The following is a 16,819-nucleotide window of genomic DNA, read 5'->3' as shown; positions in this document are numbered from 1 at the left end:
TCTGCCAATCTATAGGAACTCCTGCTTCCCACTTTCCTCACCCAAACCATCATTTCTCCCTTCCCTTAGTTATCCCAAGTAGTTTCTGACACTGAAGAAGGGGACTGAAGATTTGGGGAGAACTATACCTCTCCCCGGAGGGTTAGCTCAGGGTCCTAAGGACCCAACAACTAGATCTAAAGAGCAATCTTCTCTGGGCTGAGGAATAACATCAAGTCTTATGGGGAAGAAGTGACAGAGTACTGGAAGGATTCAGATGCAGGAAAGCTTATCCTGCCTCTCAACAATAGCTGAGATCAAAAGGGGGACAGTGAACCATTTCACTAAAGCTCTTGCTTCTAAGTTAACCTCTGCCTTTCAGAACCACTCTCTGAGGAGACATACTCTGTCCTTAAGGAGGCAAAGCCAGGTTCCATTCCTCAAGGGGAAGAGAGGGGGAGGGAGGTCAACCACTTCTCCCTCCTCGTTCCTTCATCCCTTTCTCTCCCTCTCTCCAGTTCCCCAGTGTATGTGTAAGTGACCTTACTGGCCATTCATTACAACAGATTATCCTTAGGCTACAAATGGAAGGAATTTTACAGACCCTCTGGTCTAGCTCCAGTATTTGGTGAATGATAACACTGAAACCCAGAAAGACTAAGTACATTTTTTATAATCATACAACTAATTGAACTAAACTATTAATATATACTTTAAGGGGTAGGACCAATAGTTTAGAGAAAAATCTCATCTCACTAGAACATCATTTCCACCATAGTGGAAAACACTGTTGATTTGGGGTCAAGAGACCTGGGGTTGAATCATGTTTCCAATACTAATTACTTTTGTGACTCTTCATAATGTTTCAACAAGTATTTGTTAAGCACATCTTCACTCTTCTGACTTAAAAAAATAAATCTTATCCTCTGTCTTAGGATCAATCTGGCTCAAAGGCAGAATAGTTGTAAGGGGTAGGCAATTGGAGTTAAGTGACTTGCCCAGGGTCGTCATAGCTAAGGAATTGTCTGAGATCAAATTTGAGCCCAGGGCCTCCTATCTCCATGCTTGGCTCCTATCCACTGAGCTACTTAGCTGCCCCATTCTTCTGTCTTAGAACTGATACAAAGACAAAAAAAGTGTTTTTTAAAAAGGAAACAAAAGAAAAGCAAATGCATAATCTTGGGAATGTCTTGTTCAAAGGTCAATAAGGAGGCAAGAATACATGAAGGGAAAGAAGATAGAAAACTAGAAAAGTGCAAAAGGACCAGATTAGAGATATCAGAGGAAACTGGGTTCAAATTCTGGTTGTTTCTTACTACTTGTGTGATCTTAGGCAAGTAATCCAGTTTCTATTAGATTTGGTTTCCAAGTCTATAAAATGAAGGAATTTAATTAAATGACCACTTCCAGTGGACTAAAAGGACCCTTCCAGTTCTAAATATATATATGATTCATTACTGTAAGATGCAGTTGAGGAGCAATCTACATCAGCAATGTATTCCCAAACCAATTATCTGGGTATCTGGGAAATCTCAGCGTATAGCTCAGATATTGTCCATGTCTACCCCTATGTGAGCAAAGTATAAAATTGTGTGAGTTACTTTATCTTTACTAGGTTCTTCATTTAGTAACTTGTAAAGTAAAGATCTCCAAGGTCCCTTCACTTATAAATCTGTGATCCTGGAAGATGTCTAAAGCAACAATTTCCCTTTTCATATAAGAACTCCTTTCTTCCTTCCTCCCCCCCCCCAATAAAAACTCGATAATTCACAAACAGCTGACTGGCACTTTGCTTTTTAGATAAGAAGAGGTCATTATTGAATTTCAGTTCAAATTTATCTTTTGATAGAATAATTAAGATCAATTGCTGGATATAGTGATTTATATAATCAAAGGAATGTCTGAAAGAAATGTCAATTATGGTCTGGGGAAGGGAATAATGACTCATTAAGAAAGATATAGATTCTTTTAAGTTCAAATGCTGGAACAAATATTTAAAATTTAGTGGGGAGAGAAAGGTATATATATTTTAAAGCTTTCCAAATGTGTCTCTGGTGGCAGTGCAATATTAGATATTAGCATCATAAAGTAAAAGTGGAGAAGCCTTTAAATAATCAAATATCCAGTTTTCATGCAGAGATACCACTTATGGGTAGGAAAACTGCCAGAATACAATTTCACAGTAATTCTCAAGTGGTGAGAGCAAGGGCTAAACAAATCACTCCTTCCCTGTTGATATCTTGAAGTAATAAACACTGAAGGAGCTGACAGTCTGTACATTCTCTGGAGATTGTAGAAAGAAAATTGTCCCTTAAGTTTGCTCCCTCTCTTTACTTAGGAGCCATTTTTAATGGGAAAGAAATGGAATTCCAACTGCAGAACAGAGCAGTCTCAATTTTGGGAAGGAAGGAGGGAGGGAGAGAGGGCAGGAGGGAGGAAGGAGAGGGGGAAGGGAAGGGAGGAAGGAAAGGAAGATAGGGAGGGTGGCAGGGAGGGAGGGAAGGAAGGAAGAAGAGAAGTGGGAAGGAGGGGAAGAGAAAGGGAGGTTTAGAGGGAGGGAGGGAAGAACAAAGGAAGACACAAAAGAAGTAAGAAAAGTGCAAAGCCCTTTGTTAAGTCTTGTGGATACAAATAGAAAAGCAAGACAATTTCTGTTTTCAAATAACTCACATTCTAATTGGAAAGACAACATGTATGGAAGGTTTTAGCAGCATTCAGATGGAATGGTCCCATGGTCCTTAGAATACAGGACCAAAGCAGATGGAAATGCATTTTCTTAATGTCATTTCCATTGATAAAACTATATTTGTTCTTTACCCTGAGTCATCTGACAATTCCAAGGACTTTAGTGGTAAGAGCTTTTCTTTTCTAAGTCTCCAGTAGCTGTGATGACTGAGTCAAAAGCTAAAATACTTGCAGAAAATGTTGTTAGGTCACATTTCCATAAAAGTGTTTTCCTGGATAGGAAAAAAGAGAAAATGACTTGGTATTATGCAAACTCATTCTCAAAGTGAGTATCACTAGCCTTCATAAGAGGCCTTCTTTAATTGCTCATCCCAGTGGATTTAGAAGGGATCTTAGATTCCGCAAGGTTATGCCCTCAGGACAGAAGTTCTAGCCAGTCTTACCAAGATGAGCTTTGAGTACAGAGCTAAGGAAGAACTATAAGTCTCTTGTCTGAGGACAAACCTATGTAAATCCAGAGGTATCACCATGTTGGCTACAGGTTAACAAGTTTCTCCTTTACATCATCTTAGGGAGTCTTAGACATCATCTAATTTGAATTATTTCTCCTCCCCTTGATTTTTCATATAAGGAACTCTTAGACTGAGACAGGACAGAAGAGGAAAGATCATTTAAGATCAGGATTTTATGAGTTAGACATTTAGGCTGAGTATTTTAAGATGAATGAAAAGTCCTACACTTGGGTTCAAAATATCATCTTCTTAAATATAAGGTGTGGTCGGGAAGGTTAGAAATTCACTTTAAAAATATTTGGGAACTCAGCAGCATGCTAGGATAGGTATAAAAACTAAATCTATGATTTCACTGGTATATTAATCTCCTAGTAGGAGGATGCTCTACCAGCATAGGTAAGTACCTTCCCTACAATTTATAGTCTTAAAGAGCTCCCTATAGTTCTGAGATTAGTCACTTATCCAGTATTACATAATCGATATGGGTCAGGATCAACACTTGAACCCACATTTTCTGGGCTTTGAGTGTGGCTATCTACTACATATTATATGTAGTGGGATTACATGGCAGGTAAAAAAATCTACTGAAATCTTAGACTATACTAAGAGAGGTAAAGCTTTCAAACAAAGGGAAGTGATTATCCCACCCGACTCTGCTTTCATTAGACCCCATCTGGATTATTGTGTTCAGGTCTATGCACTGCTGATAGGGAAGGAAATTGATTAAGATGGAGAACAGAATAAACAAGACAGCAAAGGACCTTGAGTTCATGCTATATAAGGAGCAGTTGCTGGAAATTCTGATGTTCACCTTGGAAAAGGCAAGACTGAGTGTGAGAGAGAGGCATGATCTGGGCAGTCTTCAGATATTTGAAGTCCTGTCTTAAGGAAGAGATTAATTTTTTTTTCTTGGACCCAGAGGGAAGAACCAAAAGCAATGAATGAAACTTACAAAGATATAAATTGAGGCGTGGTATAAAGAAAAACTTCCTAATAATTATAATTATCCATGAGAAAATAGCCTGACTTGCAACATCATCACCACCATCATTATCACCATCATAGCTAACATTTCTTTAGTGTTTTTAAGGTTTACAAAGCTGCTTTATAGATATTATCTCATTTTTGCATCACAACTCTGGAAAGCAGGTATTATTTTATCGCCATTCTAAAGATGGGAAAACTGAGGCAGACCGTGGTTAAGTGACCTGTCCAAGGTTACACATCTTGTAAGTATCTGAAGCTAGATTTGAATTTGGGTCTTCCAGACTTCCAAATCACACAGATGGTAATTATCTGAGGCTAGATTGAACTCAGATCTTTCTGACTACACATTCAAGACTTTGTTTCCTCAATGGAGGTCTTCAAGCAGGGTCTGGATGATCCCTTATTGTATATGCCTTAGAAGGAATTCTTTTTCAAGTATAGGTTGGCTACTGAGTTCCCTCTAGACTATATAGTTCTGGGATTCTATGTAAAACATATAAGAAGAAGTCTAAGAAGCCTGCTTTACTTCCTTAGACCTTACATAATTGGGAATTGGCCCTCAAGCATCCACCATCTTCAAATGTTCTTCAAATCTCTTTCTATCTAGAGAACCCTAACAGCTCCTATCATTGCCCCTAGTTTGGTAACCAAGACTATTCCACATACTCTAAGAAGCTCTCCAGTTTCTACACCATTTCTAACCACAGCCACATCCCCATTCCCTTCCCCTCCTCATCCACCGTAGAGGCTATCTAAACTCAGATGTGTTGTTCTATTACACTCCACTCCTTTGGAGGACCAAGAAAACAACTTAATTTGCTTGACACTTCAGGACATAGAGTCTGCCACCTCAGGATTTTCATGGTGCTGAGAGCAGATTTCCAGGCATGAGGAGTGCATTGTGATAGATGGTCTGAAAACATGCCACCAAGGAAACTCTTGGCAGTTCTGCCAACTGTTTCTGGCTGCAGCCAGCTGAGCAAGTGATACCTGCAGCAAATGCTGTGGGAAGGGTTCACTGTGCTCATCATCTGACAGGCTGGCCTCACTGTGAGGTAGGGAAGGACTTCCTTCACCTATTACTGCTGCTTCATCACTTCACTGCTGCTCACCCTCAGCCAACTAGCTAACACCAAATCTCCCAGATGTAGAATGCCTCTCTCTCCATAAAACAGTATTTCAAGTATTCATCTGGGTGAACGATATAGAATTTCTCCCCTGCCCCATTCTGCATATTAATTCATCTTCCCTAAAAATATAATCATGATAGCTAGCATTTATATAGCACTGTAAGGTTTACGAATCACTCATTTTATCCTTACAACCCTGAGGTAAAGGAACTATTTGTTATCTCCATTTTACAGATGAGCAAAGTGAGGCAGAAAGATTAAGTGACTTGCCCCAGGTGACTCATCTTGTAAGTGTCTCAAGCTAGATTTGAACTCAAACCTTCCTGATTTCCAAATCCAGTGCTCTCTCTCTGCCTAGCAATCCCATCTAACTTCCCTATTCCTGCCAAGGGTACCACTATCTTCCTAGAGTCATCCAGTTTGCCACCTCCTACTGACCCTTGACTCTTCTTTCATTCCATCTCCCAGCTCCAATCAGCTGCTGAGCCTAGTCAGTTCTGCACCTTTCATCTTCCCCTTCTCTTCATTAAAATGGCCATTCACCCTAGCCTCCTATATCCAGAGCCAGAAGGCACTCCAAAAGCTATCTTGTTCAACCATTTTACCAATGAAGAAATTGTGATTTGCCCAGAATCATACAACAAATGTCAGAAGCAGGATTTGAACCCAACTTCTATGGTTTCAAGTCAGTAGTCTTTCCATTTTGCCATACTACTAGAACATTTCAAGACCTTATCATCTCTCACCAGGACTATTAAAAATAGCCGACTAGTTGATCTCTTTTCCTCTAAGGTACCTTTTCTCCTGGATCTCCTTCAAAGGTGCCAAAATAACTTTTCTGAAGTACAGATCTTACCATGTCACTCTTGTTTTAAAAACCTCAGCAGTGCCCCATTAAAGATGGAATAAAGTTTCCAGTTCCTTCGCTGTGGATCTAAGCACTACCCATCCCTCCCATTAATTTCCAACATGATTGCAAGCTTCCATTCTGAATTATTTTCACATTAATCCATATACACATTCTACAGTTCAGACAAAGTAGACCCTTACAAGAATTCACTACATTACAGCCTGCTCCCACATACTTTGGCACCAGGCATTCATACAGACCTAAGCCTCCACCCTAAATCCATGCCCAGAATGGATTCCCTCTTCACATCTTACTTTTAGCATCTTTGTGTTCCTTCAAATCTCAATCCAGACGCTGCCTCCTCCTTGAAGGAGGTGATTTCTACCTCTGTCTGGTTGAAGATGTCTGGCCACTCCTCAGATTAATCTCTAGGACTCCATTTTTTTTTAAACCCTTACCTTACGTCTTGGAGTCAATACTGTGTATTGGCTCCAAGGCAGAAGAGTGGTAAGGGCTAGGCAATGGGGGTCAAGTGACTTGCCCAGGGTCACACAGCTAGGAAGTGGCTGAGGCCAGATTTGAACCTAGGACCTCCCGTCTCTAGGCTTTGTTCTCAATCCACTGAGCTACCCAACTGCCCCCTAGGACTTCATTTTTTAAAAGATCCTGGCTTGCAATAAATGAAAGGGTTTCCTTACAAGAAGTACCCTAGACCAGTGAAATCAGAGATCCAGCCCCCAACCCCATCCCTCTCAGAGAGTTCTTTGTTTGCCCTTCCTGTTGCCTCCATAAGTGCCTACCCAGTTTGTACTTGTTTTACTCATCTGAAATCTCCCATGCCATAGCTCAGTGATGAAATGAATAGAGTACTGAGCTTGGAATCAGGAATACTCATCTTCCTGAGTTCAAATCTAACCTCAGACACTTACTAGCAGGGTGACCCTGGGCAAGTTACTGTTTCCCTCAGTTTCCTCATCTATAAAATGAGCTGGAGAAGAAAATGGAAAAACACTATTTTCTTTACCAAGAAAACACCAACTGGGTATTTCTCTCGAACTGCTAGTCTTGGAGAATTTACAACTAGAGCAGTGAGGAAGGGAAATGACCATCCCTGGATCACACAGCCAACCCATTTTAAAGGCAGGTCTTAAGCCCAGGTCTTCCATGCATATTATTTTTTTATTTTTCAGCCCTTACTTTCTATCTTTGTAACAACTCTGAGTCATAAGATCAAGAGCTAGGCACATAGGGTTTGGTGACTTGCCCAGGGTCACATAGCTAAAAGCATATGAGACCAGATTTGAACCCAGGTCCTCTTGACTCCAGACCTGGCACTCTATCCACTGAACCACCTAGCTGCCCTCTGCCATAAACACTTAATAAACTCCTGTCAACTTGACATTCCAGCTCAGTAGCCAGCTCTTTAGTCACTATACCGCACTGTTTCTCTTAAAAATAGCGGCAATATATGGATCAAATTCATTACCATCTCTGAATGCAAGGAGGGAAGGGAGCAAGGAAGATGTTTTGGAAATGTATGTTGAAAATTATTATTACATATTATCAGGAAAATAAAATATCTTTGAAGTAAAAAGATATTTCTCCTAGAAAATTTGTGTCAATATCTAAAGTCCCTGTGAGAGAGACTATTTAAAATATAGCTATATGTACCTCTTGTGCCTAGCACAATGCCTACGTAGGTGGCCACCTAGTGAATTATGAATTTAAAAGATATCAGTTCTCTCTAGCAAACAGAGCTCAATGCAATCACTCTAAGATTCTGGTACATAGCAAGCACTTAAAAAAAAGCAGTAGTTGATTGACTATATGAATACCTCCCCATGCATCCTGGGAAGTATTTTAGATCTCCTGATATAGAAAAGAAGTGTGCTATAATAGATAGAATAGAGGAATTAAAGTCAACATCTAAAAGCTGCGTGACCATTGGCAAGTCACTTAACTTTCCTCAAATGTGAAATGAGGAGGCCCAAGGTCCCTTCTAATTCTAACTCTATGATTATAAATACTAATCTAGGCATATGAAAATTATAAATACATATAACATGTATAAATTATATGTTATATGTTATTATTAATTAATAAATTAATAAATAAAATAATATATTAATTAAATATTATATAAGAACATACAAATTATATCTATATCATATACATTCTAAATACATACATAAACATATAAATTATATCTACATATAATTATATCTATATGATATATAAATTGTAAATACTTATATAAGCATACCCTCTTGAGGCTTCAGTTTCCTCATCTGTAAGATGAAGGGACTGGTCAGACAGCTAGATGGCTCAGTGGATTGAGAGCAATGTTCTGGGTTCAAATCTGACCTCAGACACTTCCTAGCTGTGTGACCCTGGGCAAGTCACTTGACCCCCACTGCCTAGCCCTTACCACTCTTCTGTCTTTAACCAATATACAGTATTGATTCCAAGACGGAAGGTGAGGGTTAAAATAAAATCTCTGCCAGATCTAAATCGAGAACCCCAGCATCCCCTTTCATACTAGTGTGATAGAGAGCCATGGAAGGACTTGCCCACATTAAAAGAGAATGAGAATTCTGGTTGATAAATAGCCTTTCTGTATCCCTAGAAGTCATTTGATTTGATAACATTTGGAAGCCTGCTGGGCTTCTGGAGCTGTTGGGACGGATAAATAGGAGAGACCTCAGAATCCCACCATTTTCATTTTGGAAGGGCTCCGAAGCCTTCTAAACACACCGATGGAATTCCCTCCAGAGCATTCCCGTAAGCGGCCGTTTGTCCCTCGGCTCCCTGCCTTCAGCCCGGTGACTCTCCAGACTGAGAATCTGGTTTCTTTGTAAAAACTGCAGGAGACGAAGCTCCTTTGGCCTCTCTCAGCAGCCTGTCTCACACTCGAATCACCTCTGGCTGAACCTTCTCCCTCCCAACAACTCAAGCCCGGTTCTTCTTTTATGATATTCTGTGGAGATAAAGAGCATCTCCTCCACGCCTCTTCATTATCATTTTTCATCTGAATTTTCATTTGGCCTTAGCCCCAGACAGGGCAACTAGGTGCGACAATGGCCTGGAGTACAGAAGACTCATCTTCCTGAGCTCAAACCTGGCCTCAGACATTTACTATCTTGTGACCCTGGATAAGTCCCTTAACTCTGCCTCAATTTCCTCATCTATAAAATGAGCTGGAGAAGAAAATGGCAAACCATTACAGTGTCTCTGCCAGAAAAACTCCAAATGAGGTCAGGAAGAGTCAAACATGACTGAAAACAATGGGAAAAAAATCTAAAAGTACTGAATCAAAATGTTATTTTCAGTTCAAAAAGTGGACATGATACTCCATTTCTCCGGTGAATCAGAAAACCCAGAAATGGGGACATTCCCTACAATAATGAAAATGATGCCTCGTCCATGCCAGTCCATCCTTTACTGTTCTGGCCCATGTCCTTCCGTATGTGAGCAAACACAAGGCTCGAGGTCTTTGGGGTGACATTTCAAGGAGTCTTCAAAATAGTCTAGAATGAACAATGTATTTGGAGTCTGGGAAGCCCGAGTTTGAGTCTTGCTAAATTGTATATTGTAATGATCCATCTAGATCTTCCTCAGGTCCCTTTTCCTTCCCAGCGTGCTTTCTCCAACTGACATTTCTGCCACTCCCCCCCCCCATGCCAAGATTCCATTTCCCTTGTCTTGCACTCCATCATTACAATACACTTGATTTATGTACAATGGAACCCAGACCTAGAGCTCCCATGATCTCAGGTGAGTGACCACTGAACCACCCTGGGCTTCAGTGTCATCATTTATCAAAAGAAAGGTTCAGAGGACATGGGTCCCGAGGCCCCCTCTATTTCTAGATCCATGATTGTCTCTTGGTTATTCCTAGCTCTTGCCACACAACCAACCAGAAATCTGTTCATTTCCCATTTCTCTGCTGCCCTCCTTTTCTTCTCCCATAATCCCTTCTATGACCTGCTCTATCTACTCAGACTCATGCTCCACTCGGTTTCCTTTTGGGTGATCCCCAGTTTAACCTTTTTTTTAATCCTTATCTTCTTAGGTCATAGAACTATGGGTTCTAAGGCAGAAGAGCAGTAAGGGCTAGGCAAGGAGGAGTTAAGGGACTTGCCCAAAGCCACACAGCTGGGAAATGTCTGAGGCCAGATTTGAATCAACACTTCTTCAGGAGAACATGATATCCAATGATCAGAACCCATCAATCAACAAGAATTAATCATCTACTCAGAGCCAGGCGTTGTACAAGAAGGTAGAGAGACAAAGACAAGCAATAAATAATCATCTATTCCATTCCCATTCAGTCCTTTTGTATCTATTAAATCTATCAATTAGATAATTTTATCTAGTAGATTACCCTTACAGTGCTTTGTGGGTGGAAGGTACAGTGTTCACATCCACAGAATTTTACCCAGCATTCTGGGAATAGTATTAATGTTTCCTTTTATCCCTGTTTCTTTCAACAATCAAAATATGGTGCCCATTTGCAACTCTCTTAAGAACCTGCCAAGTTCAATACTGAGTATGCGTGCTGCTACAGTATTCTTTAAGACAGATATTCATTTGAGGAAATACCTCCGTGTAGGCCAGTCTACATTTTAATTATATTCAAAGATGCTTAAATTGACATTATTTTAGTCATCAGAATGTTGTTACAATTTACATCAGCGCTGTTAATGCAGCACTTGGGGCACTATTATAGTTAACTCTCCTATCAACAGAAGGTTTAGCTCGTGGAAGAGGGAGGCTGTGTGGATAGAGGGCCGATCTTTGAGTGAGGAGGACATGAGTTCAAGTTGTTCCTCTCTGACATTCTGGCTATGTGATCACATACAAGCCAAAACCTTGGGGGTCTCCAAGGCACTTTCTGAGGTGATGAGTTGCTAAACTACATCCATGGAGGGAAAAGTCCATTCTGGGAGTTCCATAGTCCGGTGAAATCACAGACCCCAAACCAAATGAAAGAGTAATCCTTTGGTGCGATGAAATACTGTGAGACACGGACAATACTGAATTGGCAATTGGGAATTGTCTTCTTTGAGGCAGTATGGTGTGGTAGAAATCTAGCTAAATATAATTATAGGAATGACAAGGATTTGGATCCCAACTCTAATAGTTACAGATCCATCTACTAAAAGCTGGAAGGGTCCTCAGTGGACTCATTTTGTTTTATTTTTTTAACCCTTATTTTCTGTCTTGGGATTGATTTCAAGACAGAAAAATGGTAAGGACTAAGAAATTAGGGTTAAGTGACTTGCCCAAGTCACACAATTAGGAAATATCTGAGGCCAAATTTAAACCCAGATCCTCCTGACTCTAGGCTGGTGCTCCATCCATCAAGCCACCTAGCTGCCCCAAAATACTCATTTTAGAGATGATAAAAACTGATCCACAAAGAGGTAAAGATGAATTCATCCAAGGTCACACAGGTAGTAAATTTCAGAAGCAGGATTTGAACCCCAGACCTCTGACTCTCTAGCTTGGATTTTGCATTTTATCACATATAACTTCTTAGCCTAGAGATCTTATACAAGAAGCCTTTTTCATTTTAATTAATTGTTTTGATTAGGTGTTGATACATTTTTTTTATTTTTATTTTATTTTTTTTACACCCTTACCTTCCATCTTGGAGTCAATACTGTGTATTGGCTCCAAGGCGGCAGAGTGGTAAGGGCTAGGCAATGAGGGTCAAGTGACTTGCCCAGGGTCACACAGCTGGGAAGTGTCTAAGGCCAGATTTGAACCTAGGACCTCCCATCTCTAGGGCTGGCTCTCAATCCACTGAGCTACCCAGCTGCCCCCTGATACGTTTTTTAAACCCTTACCTTCCATCTTAGAATCGATGTGTTGATAATTTCATGAGGATTTTTTAACAGTTTTTATTTCCCAATAAAGATTGGACCTATCCTTGTACAAAGAAAAGACTTACAAAGTAATCATGCCTATGGCAATCTGTACCTGTTGTCCCCTAATGCTGTACTGCTAAATGTGAATTAATTGGGCAGTAACCAATCCAGCTATGTCAAAGACTGGTTATTGCAATTAATCTCCATTCAGCACTGTTGGGAGTTGTTTCCTCTTAAACAGTAGGACCTCATTATACACAACCAATAGATTCCAAGGCTTTTCCCATAGATTGAAAATCACCCATAATAACAAACTCCATTATTAATAAATATTTCTTATATGAACATACCTAACCACTTCACAACTTTCCTTTGCATTTCGGAGCTGGCAACATCACTCTTGTTCTTTGGAGTCATTATTAATAACTAACTAGTTAATAACTAACTAATTAATGAAACAAAAAGAAACACTATTCTGACACAGACAAAACTTGTTACAAGCAAAAACTCCAGACAGAAATGATACAGGAGTTAATTTGGGGGACAAAACAATTTAATGGCTCACATTAAAGCTTCTCAGAGACAGAATGAATGTGATTGGGTGAACTACTGTGAGATTTTACATCGTATGAGAAAATGGCAAGGATTTACATATTTTCCTGCCTTTATTTCTTTTTATTGCCAATAACATAGCCCAGAATTCACATGTGTTGAGTTCAAGTAAAATGAGATCCTACAATATGGTTGTAATTCTGAATATTAATATCATGATATCTAAGACCAGAACTAAAAGGGATATCAACAGTCATCTAGTCTATCCTCTCCATATAACAGATATAGATACTGATGCTCTGGGAGACTGTGGTTTGCTCAAGGTCAGAGAGGTGTTTCTCAGTCGTTTCAGTTGTGTCTGACTCTTTTTGACCCCATTTGGAGTTTTCTTGGCAGAGATACTGAAGTGGTCTGCCATTTCCCTCTCCGGCTCATTTTACAGATGAGGGAAATGAGGAGAACAGGATGAATTTGCCCATAGTCACATAGCTTATAAGTATCTGAAGCTGAATTTGAACTCAGAAAGATGAGTCTTCCTGGATTCAGGTCTGACATTCTAACCCAGTGCAAGGAAGTAATAGATGTCAATTTATTATCTTGGTTTTTTTTCACTTCCCCCTGCATCAGTTCTGGTGAGCATTCCTGTGTTTCTCTGAATTCCTCCTGATCATTTCTTCCATGATCCTCAGTGTCTTCCTCTGTGAAATGGGAAGAAGAGGAGAAAAGGACTTGTGCTACCTACCTTACAGGATCATTATCATTTTAAAATATTTTACTTCACTTTATTATTCTTTTCATTTACATTATTGGAGGCATTGTATATTTCATTTTCAGGATGGCACCACTCACTCTGTACCAATTTGTAAATATCCTCCCATAGCTTACTGAGTTTTTCATATTCTTTATTTATGACTCAAAAATATTCACAAATTATACCATTTATTTAGCTTCTCATTAGTCAGTGGCCATCCACTTTGTAAATAGTTCTTTACAACCTCAGACAATACAGTTAGAATATTTTAGAATAGTGTTGCATCTTTAAGTTTTATAAAGTATAAGGGCCAAAAGTAGATTCTCCAAATCAAAGGACATTAAGAGGTATGTTTGTTTTTGTTTTCCTGGAATCATTTCTGGAATAAGTTTGCACTTTTCACACTCAACATGCAAGCCCTCCATGATTTCCTTCATGCCTCTTACTCTATACTTTATTTTTCTTGGACCAGCTTTATGATTTCATTGGGGTATGTCCTCCACCAGGTCACATCAGTGCCTCCTCTGAACCATGTTCTTATAAAATTAACCTAGAATATTGAGAGGTTGAGAAATTTGTCCAGAGTCATGAAGTGGGTACGTGTCAGAGTTGGGACTTGAACCCACATCTTCCTGACTCTAAGGCTATTTCTCATTCAGTAAATTATCTCTGCCTCTCAGCAACATAAAGACCATAGTAGGCTTTTCTCAAACTCCCTTCCCAACCCAGTCCATCATACATTCATACCATTTTCTCCAAAATGTGCCATGTATTTAACTAGTTTTCTCGATTGCAACTTGAAGTCATTTCCTGTTCAGAACTGATCCAGAAATACTGCTGTGCTTTTAGGATATTCCATTCCTTCAATGTGACTGTCAAAATTGAAAACCTTACTTCCCTAACAATATATGCGCTCAGCTGTGAGCTAAGCTTAATCGAGATGTTCTTTTATTTCATTTCAATGATTCCTCTGATTCTGCCCACTTAAGTATTTGTATATCCTTTGATGACATCATCATGACTTAGCAGAGATGATCATTCCCTCTGAACCATAGATTGCTCCTACTAGTTCAACAGTGTACAAATGATTCATTTCTTCCTATAAATTTTGACTATAGCTTTCATTACTCCTTGAATAATGTAACAGTCCTATCTAGATCTCAGAACACTTGGCAAATACTTACTACAACACTTATGGGCTAGGTAAGGGGAAATCAAGGAAAATCCAAAAAGAAGGAGAAGCACTTAAAGTCCCTGAGATTCAGCCACCTCATCTGGAAAATGAAGGGTTTGGGCTAGATGGTCTTTGAAGCCCTTTCTAGCTCTAGAACTTATGATTTTATGATTCCAGAGATTGATTTTACCTTAATCAGAGCTTTATCAACTTGCTACCATTGGGTGTAACACATGGCACTCACTGATGCAACCTAGACTGAATAGGATATTGTTTTGGCCTGATGAATAAGACAAACTTGGTTTCTAATTAAGAGGTTCAGGGAGAGATTGCATGCTAGCCTTACTATTATAAAGTGACTCATGGTTTATTATAAAGATGCAAAAGAAGAGTCCCTTGGATTGGTGGATGTAGTCATAAAAGGTTCTGAAATGGTAGCTCAGTCGCCTATGGATCAGAGGAAACAACATGGTAGTGTATAAGGAGTGCTGGATTCAGGCAAGAGTATTGGGTTTGAATTCCATCTCTACCTTATTTGCATTAGTGTGTATGGTCTTGGGAAAGTCAACTTCTCAGAACCTCTTTTCCTATCTATAAAAATAAGAGGGTTGGATTAGATAACATCTAATAATCCTTATGATTCATATTCTATGATCCTAGACCCCAGACTCCTGAGGGTCATGGAAGGTCCTTTAGATTACAGGCCTAGAAGTTTGGAGTTGGAAGGGACCTCAGAGTCCAAACCCTTAGTTGATAGATAAGGAAATGTAAGGCCAGAAAAGCTAAAAAAAAATTATTTTAGCAAGATCACAATGAATAGCAAATTCAAGACTTGAACCAATATCCCAGAATTCTAAGTCTAGTGGTCATTCCACTATGCCACACTATGGATGCCCAAGCATTCCCTACTCCATGTATTGAATAACTTGGTACCATCTGGGACAGAAGAATTTTTTTCTTATGCCAAAACTGGACTGAGTACAAAGATACTAGCAGTGCCCACATGATATCCCTCAGATATAATCCTCTGGGGGAGCAGGATTAGGACCAGAGTTCCCCAGGTAAGGGCAAGGGAAAATAATAAGAAAAAAACAAAGGATGAAGGGCCTTGCCTGTAGGTCAGGGCAAGGGGAGAAGATAAGAATCAAAAGGCACAGTGTGAGGTTGGAAGGGTCTCACTGCTGGTGGCAAATGAGTATGTTTAATGGAAGGTGGATACATCTTTTAAAGGTACAGACCACAGAAAGCAAAAACAATCCTCTGAGAAAAGTCATTGGGAAAGTGTAACAAGAATTGTAGATATGGCACCTGGGATAGGATAATGGTTCTAGAAATTGGGGTAAGATAATGATTCCAAGTGCCATCCAGGTTCATTGAACAGTCAGCTACAACATGTCTTGCCAGCAAGGACATGTACTTATATGTTAAGAACAAAGAAGGTGGAGGGGAGGGCATTCAGACCCATACTCAGACTCTGAATTATCGACCTCTTAATGAGGGCACTCAGATCTTTATCTTAGATGGGTACTGAGTTATCAACCTCTGATGTGGCATGAGAACCCTTAGGAAAAGGCAGAGCACTAAGAAAAAGCTTGAGACCAGAGTCAGACTCATCTTCTCTCCATAAGAGGATATGAAGTTAGAACTGCAAGAACCAAGAAAAATTAACTTCGAGTATTATAATAGGTAGAAATGTCAAATAAAAGAGAGAATCTCACTAGGACCCAGCCCAATAATACAATTGCTGGCCTTCACAGAAATCAGCTCTAAGTCCAGGCTCTTCATGCAGAGGACAGATTCATATCTTCTGGACTTTTAATTCTGTCCAGTGCTCGAAGGCTTTTTGACACAAGACTCAGGTATCCCAGATTTTAAAAACTCAGCAAATGGCATTTCTTTTCTTTTTAATTAATGTATTTATTTGTTTGTTACATTAAAAATTTCCAGATACCTCCCTCCTTCCATCCCTTCACTGCACCAGAGAAGGCATCATTTGATGAAAAGATATATGTAAATAAAAGATTATATCTTTCTATTTATCAGTTCTTTCTCTTGAGTTCCAGCTCCAAGTTCATAAGACTATCAGAACCTCAGAGGTTATCTATGCCAACCCTCTCATTTTATCTATGATGCTTAGAAAAAATGAGTGACTTGCCCAAGGTCACACAAGTAATAAGTATCTAATACTAATGTAGCCCATTATGCTATGTACCTATAAATCTTCTTTAACTTGGTTGTGTACCAGAATCAAAGGTTTTCATAATAATTTATGGCTCATCTCCTATTCTAGATCTTCAATTTGTCCACATACAGTTCTTCCACTCAA

At 39.5% G+C, this 16,819-nt stretch overlaps 1 protein-coding gene across 8 annotated transcripts in view; it reads left to right on the top strand.

The window, feature by feature from the left end:
- The window catches only part of ANKS1B (ankyrin repeat and sterile alpha motif domain containing 1B), a 1,427,494-nt gene that overhangs the window by 1,189,854 nt on the left and 220,821 nt on the right, over positions 1-16,819 (top strand). The window lies entirely within an intron of this gene.

This window comes from Monodelphis domestica, chromosome 5 (assembly GCF_027887165.1).
Source record: "Monodelphis domestica isolate mMonDom1 chromosome 5, mMonDom1.pri, whole genome shotgun sequence".
Taxonomy (NCBI): Eukaryota; Metazoa; Chordata; class Mammalia; order Didelphimorphia; family Didelphidae; genus Monodelphis; species Monodelphis domestica.
Note: the sequence above shows the minus strand (reverse complement) of the source record. Positions and strands in the feature narration are given on the sequence as shown.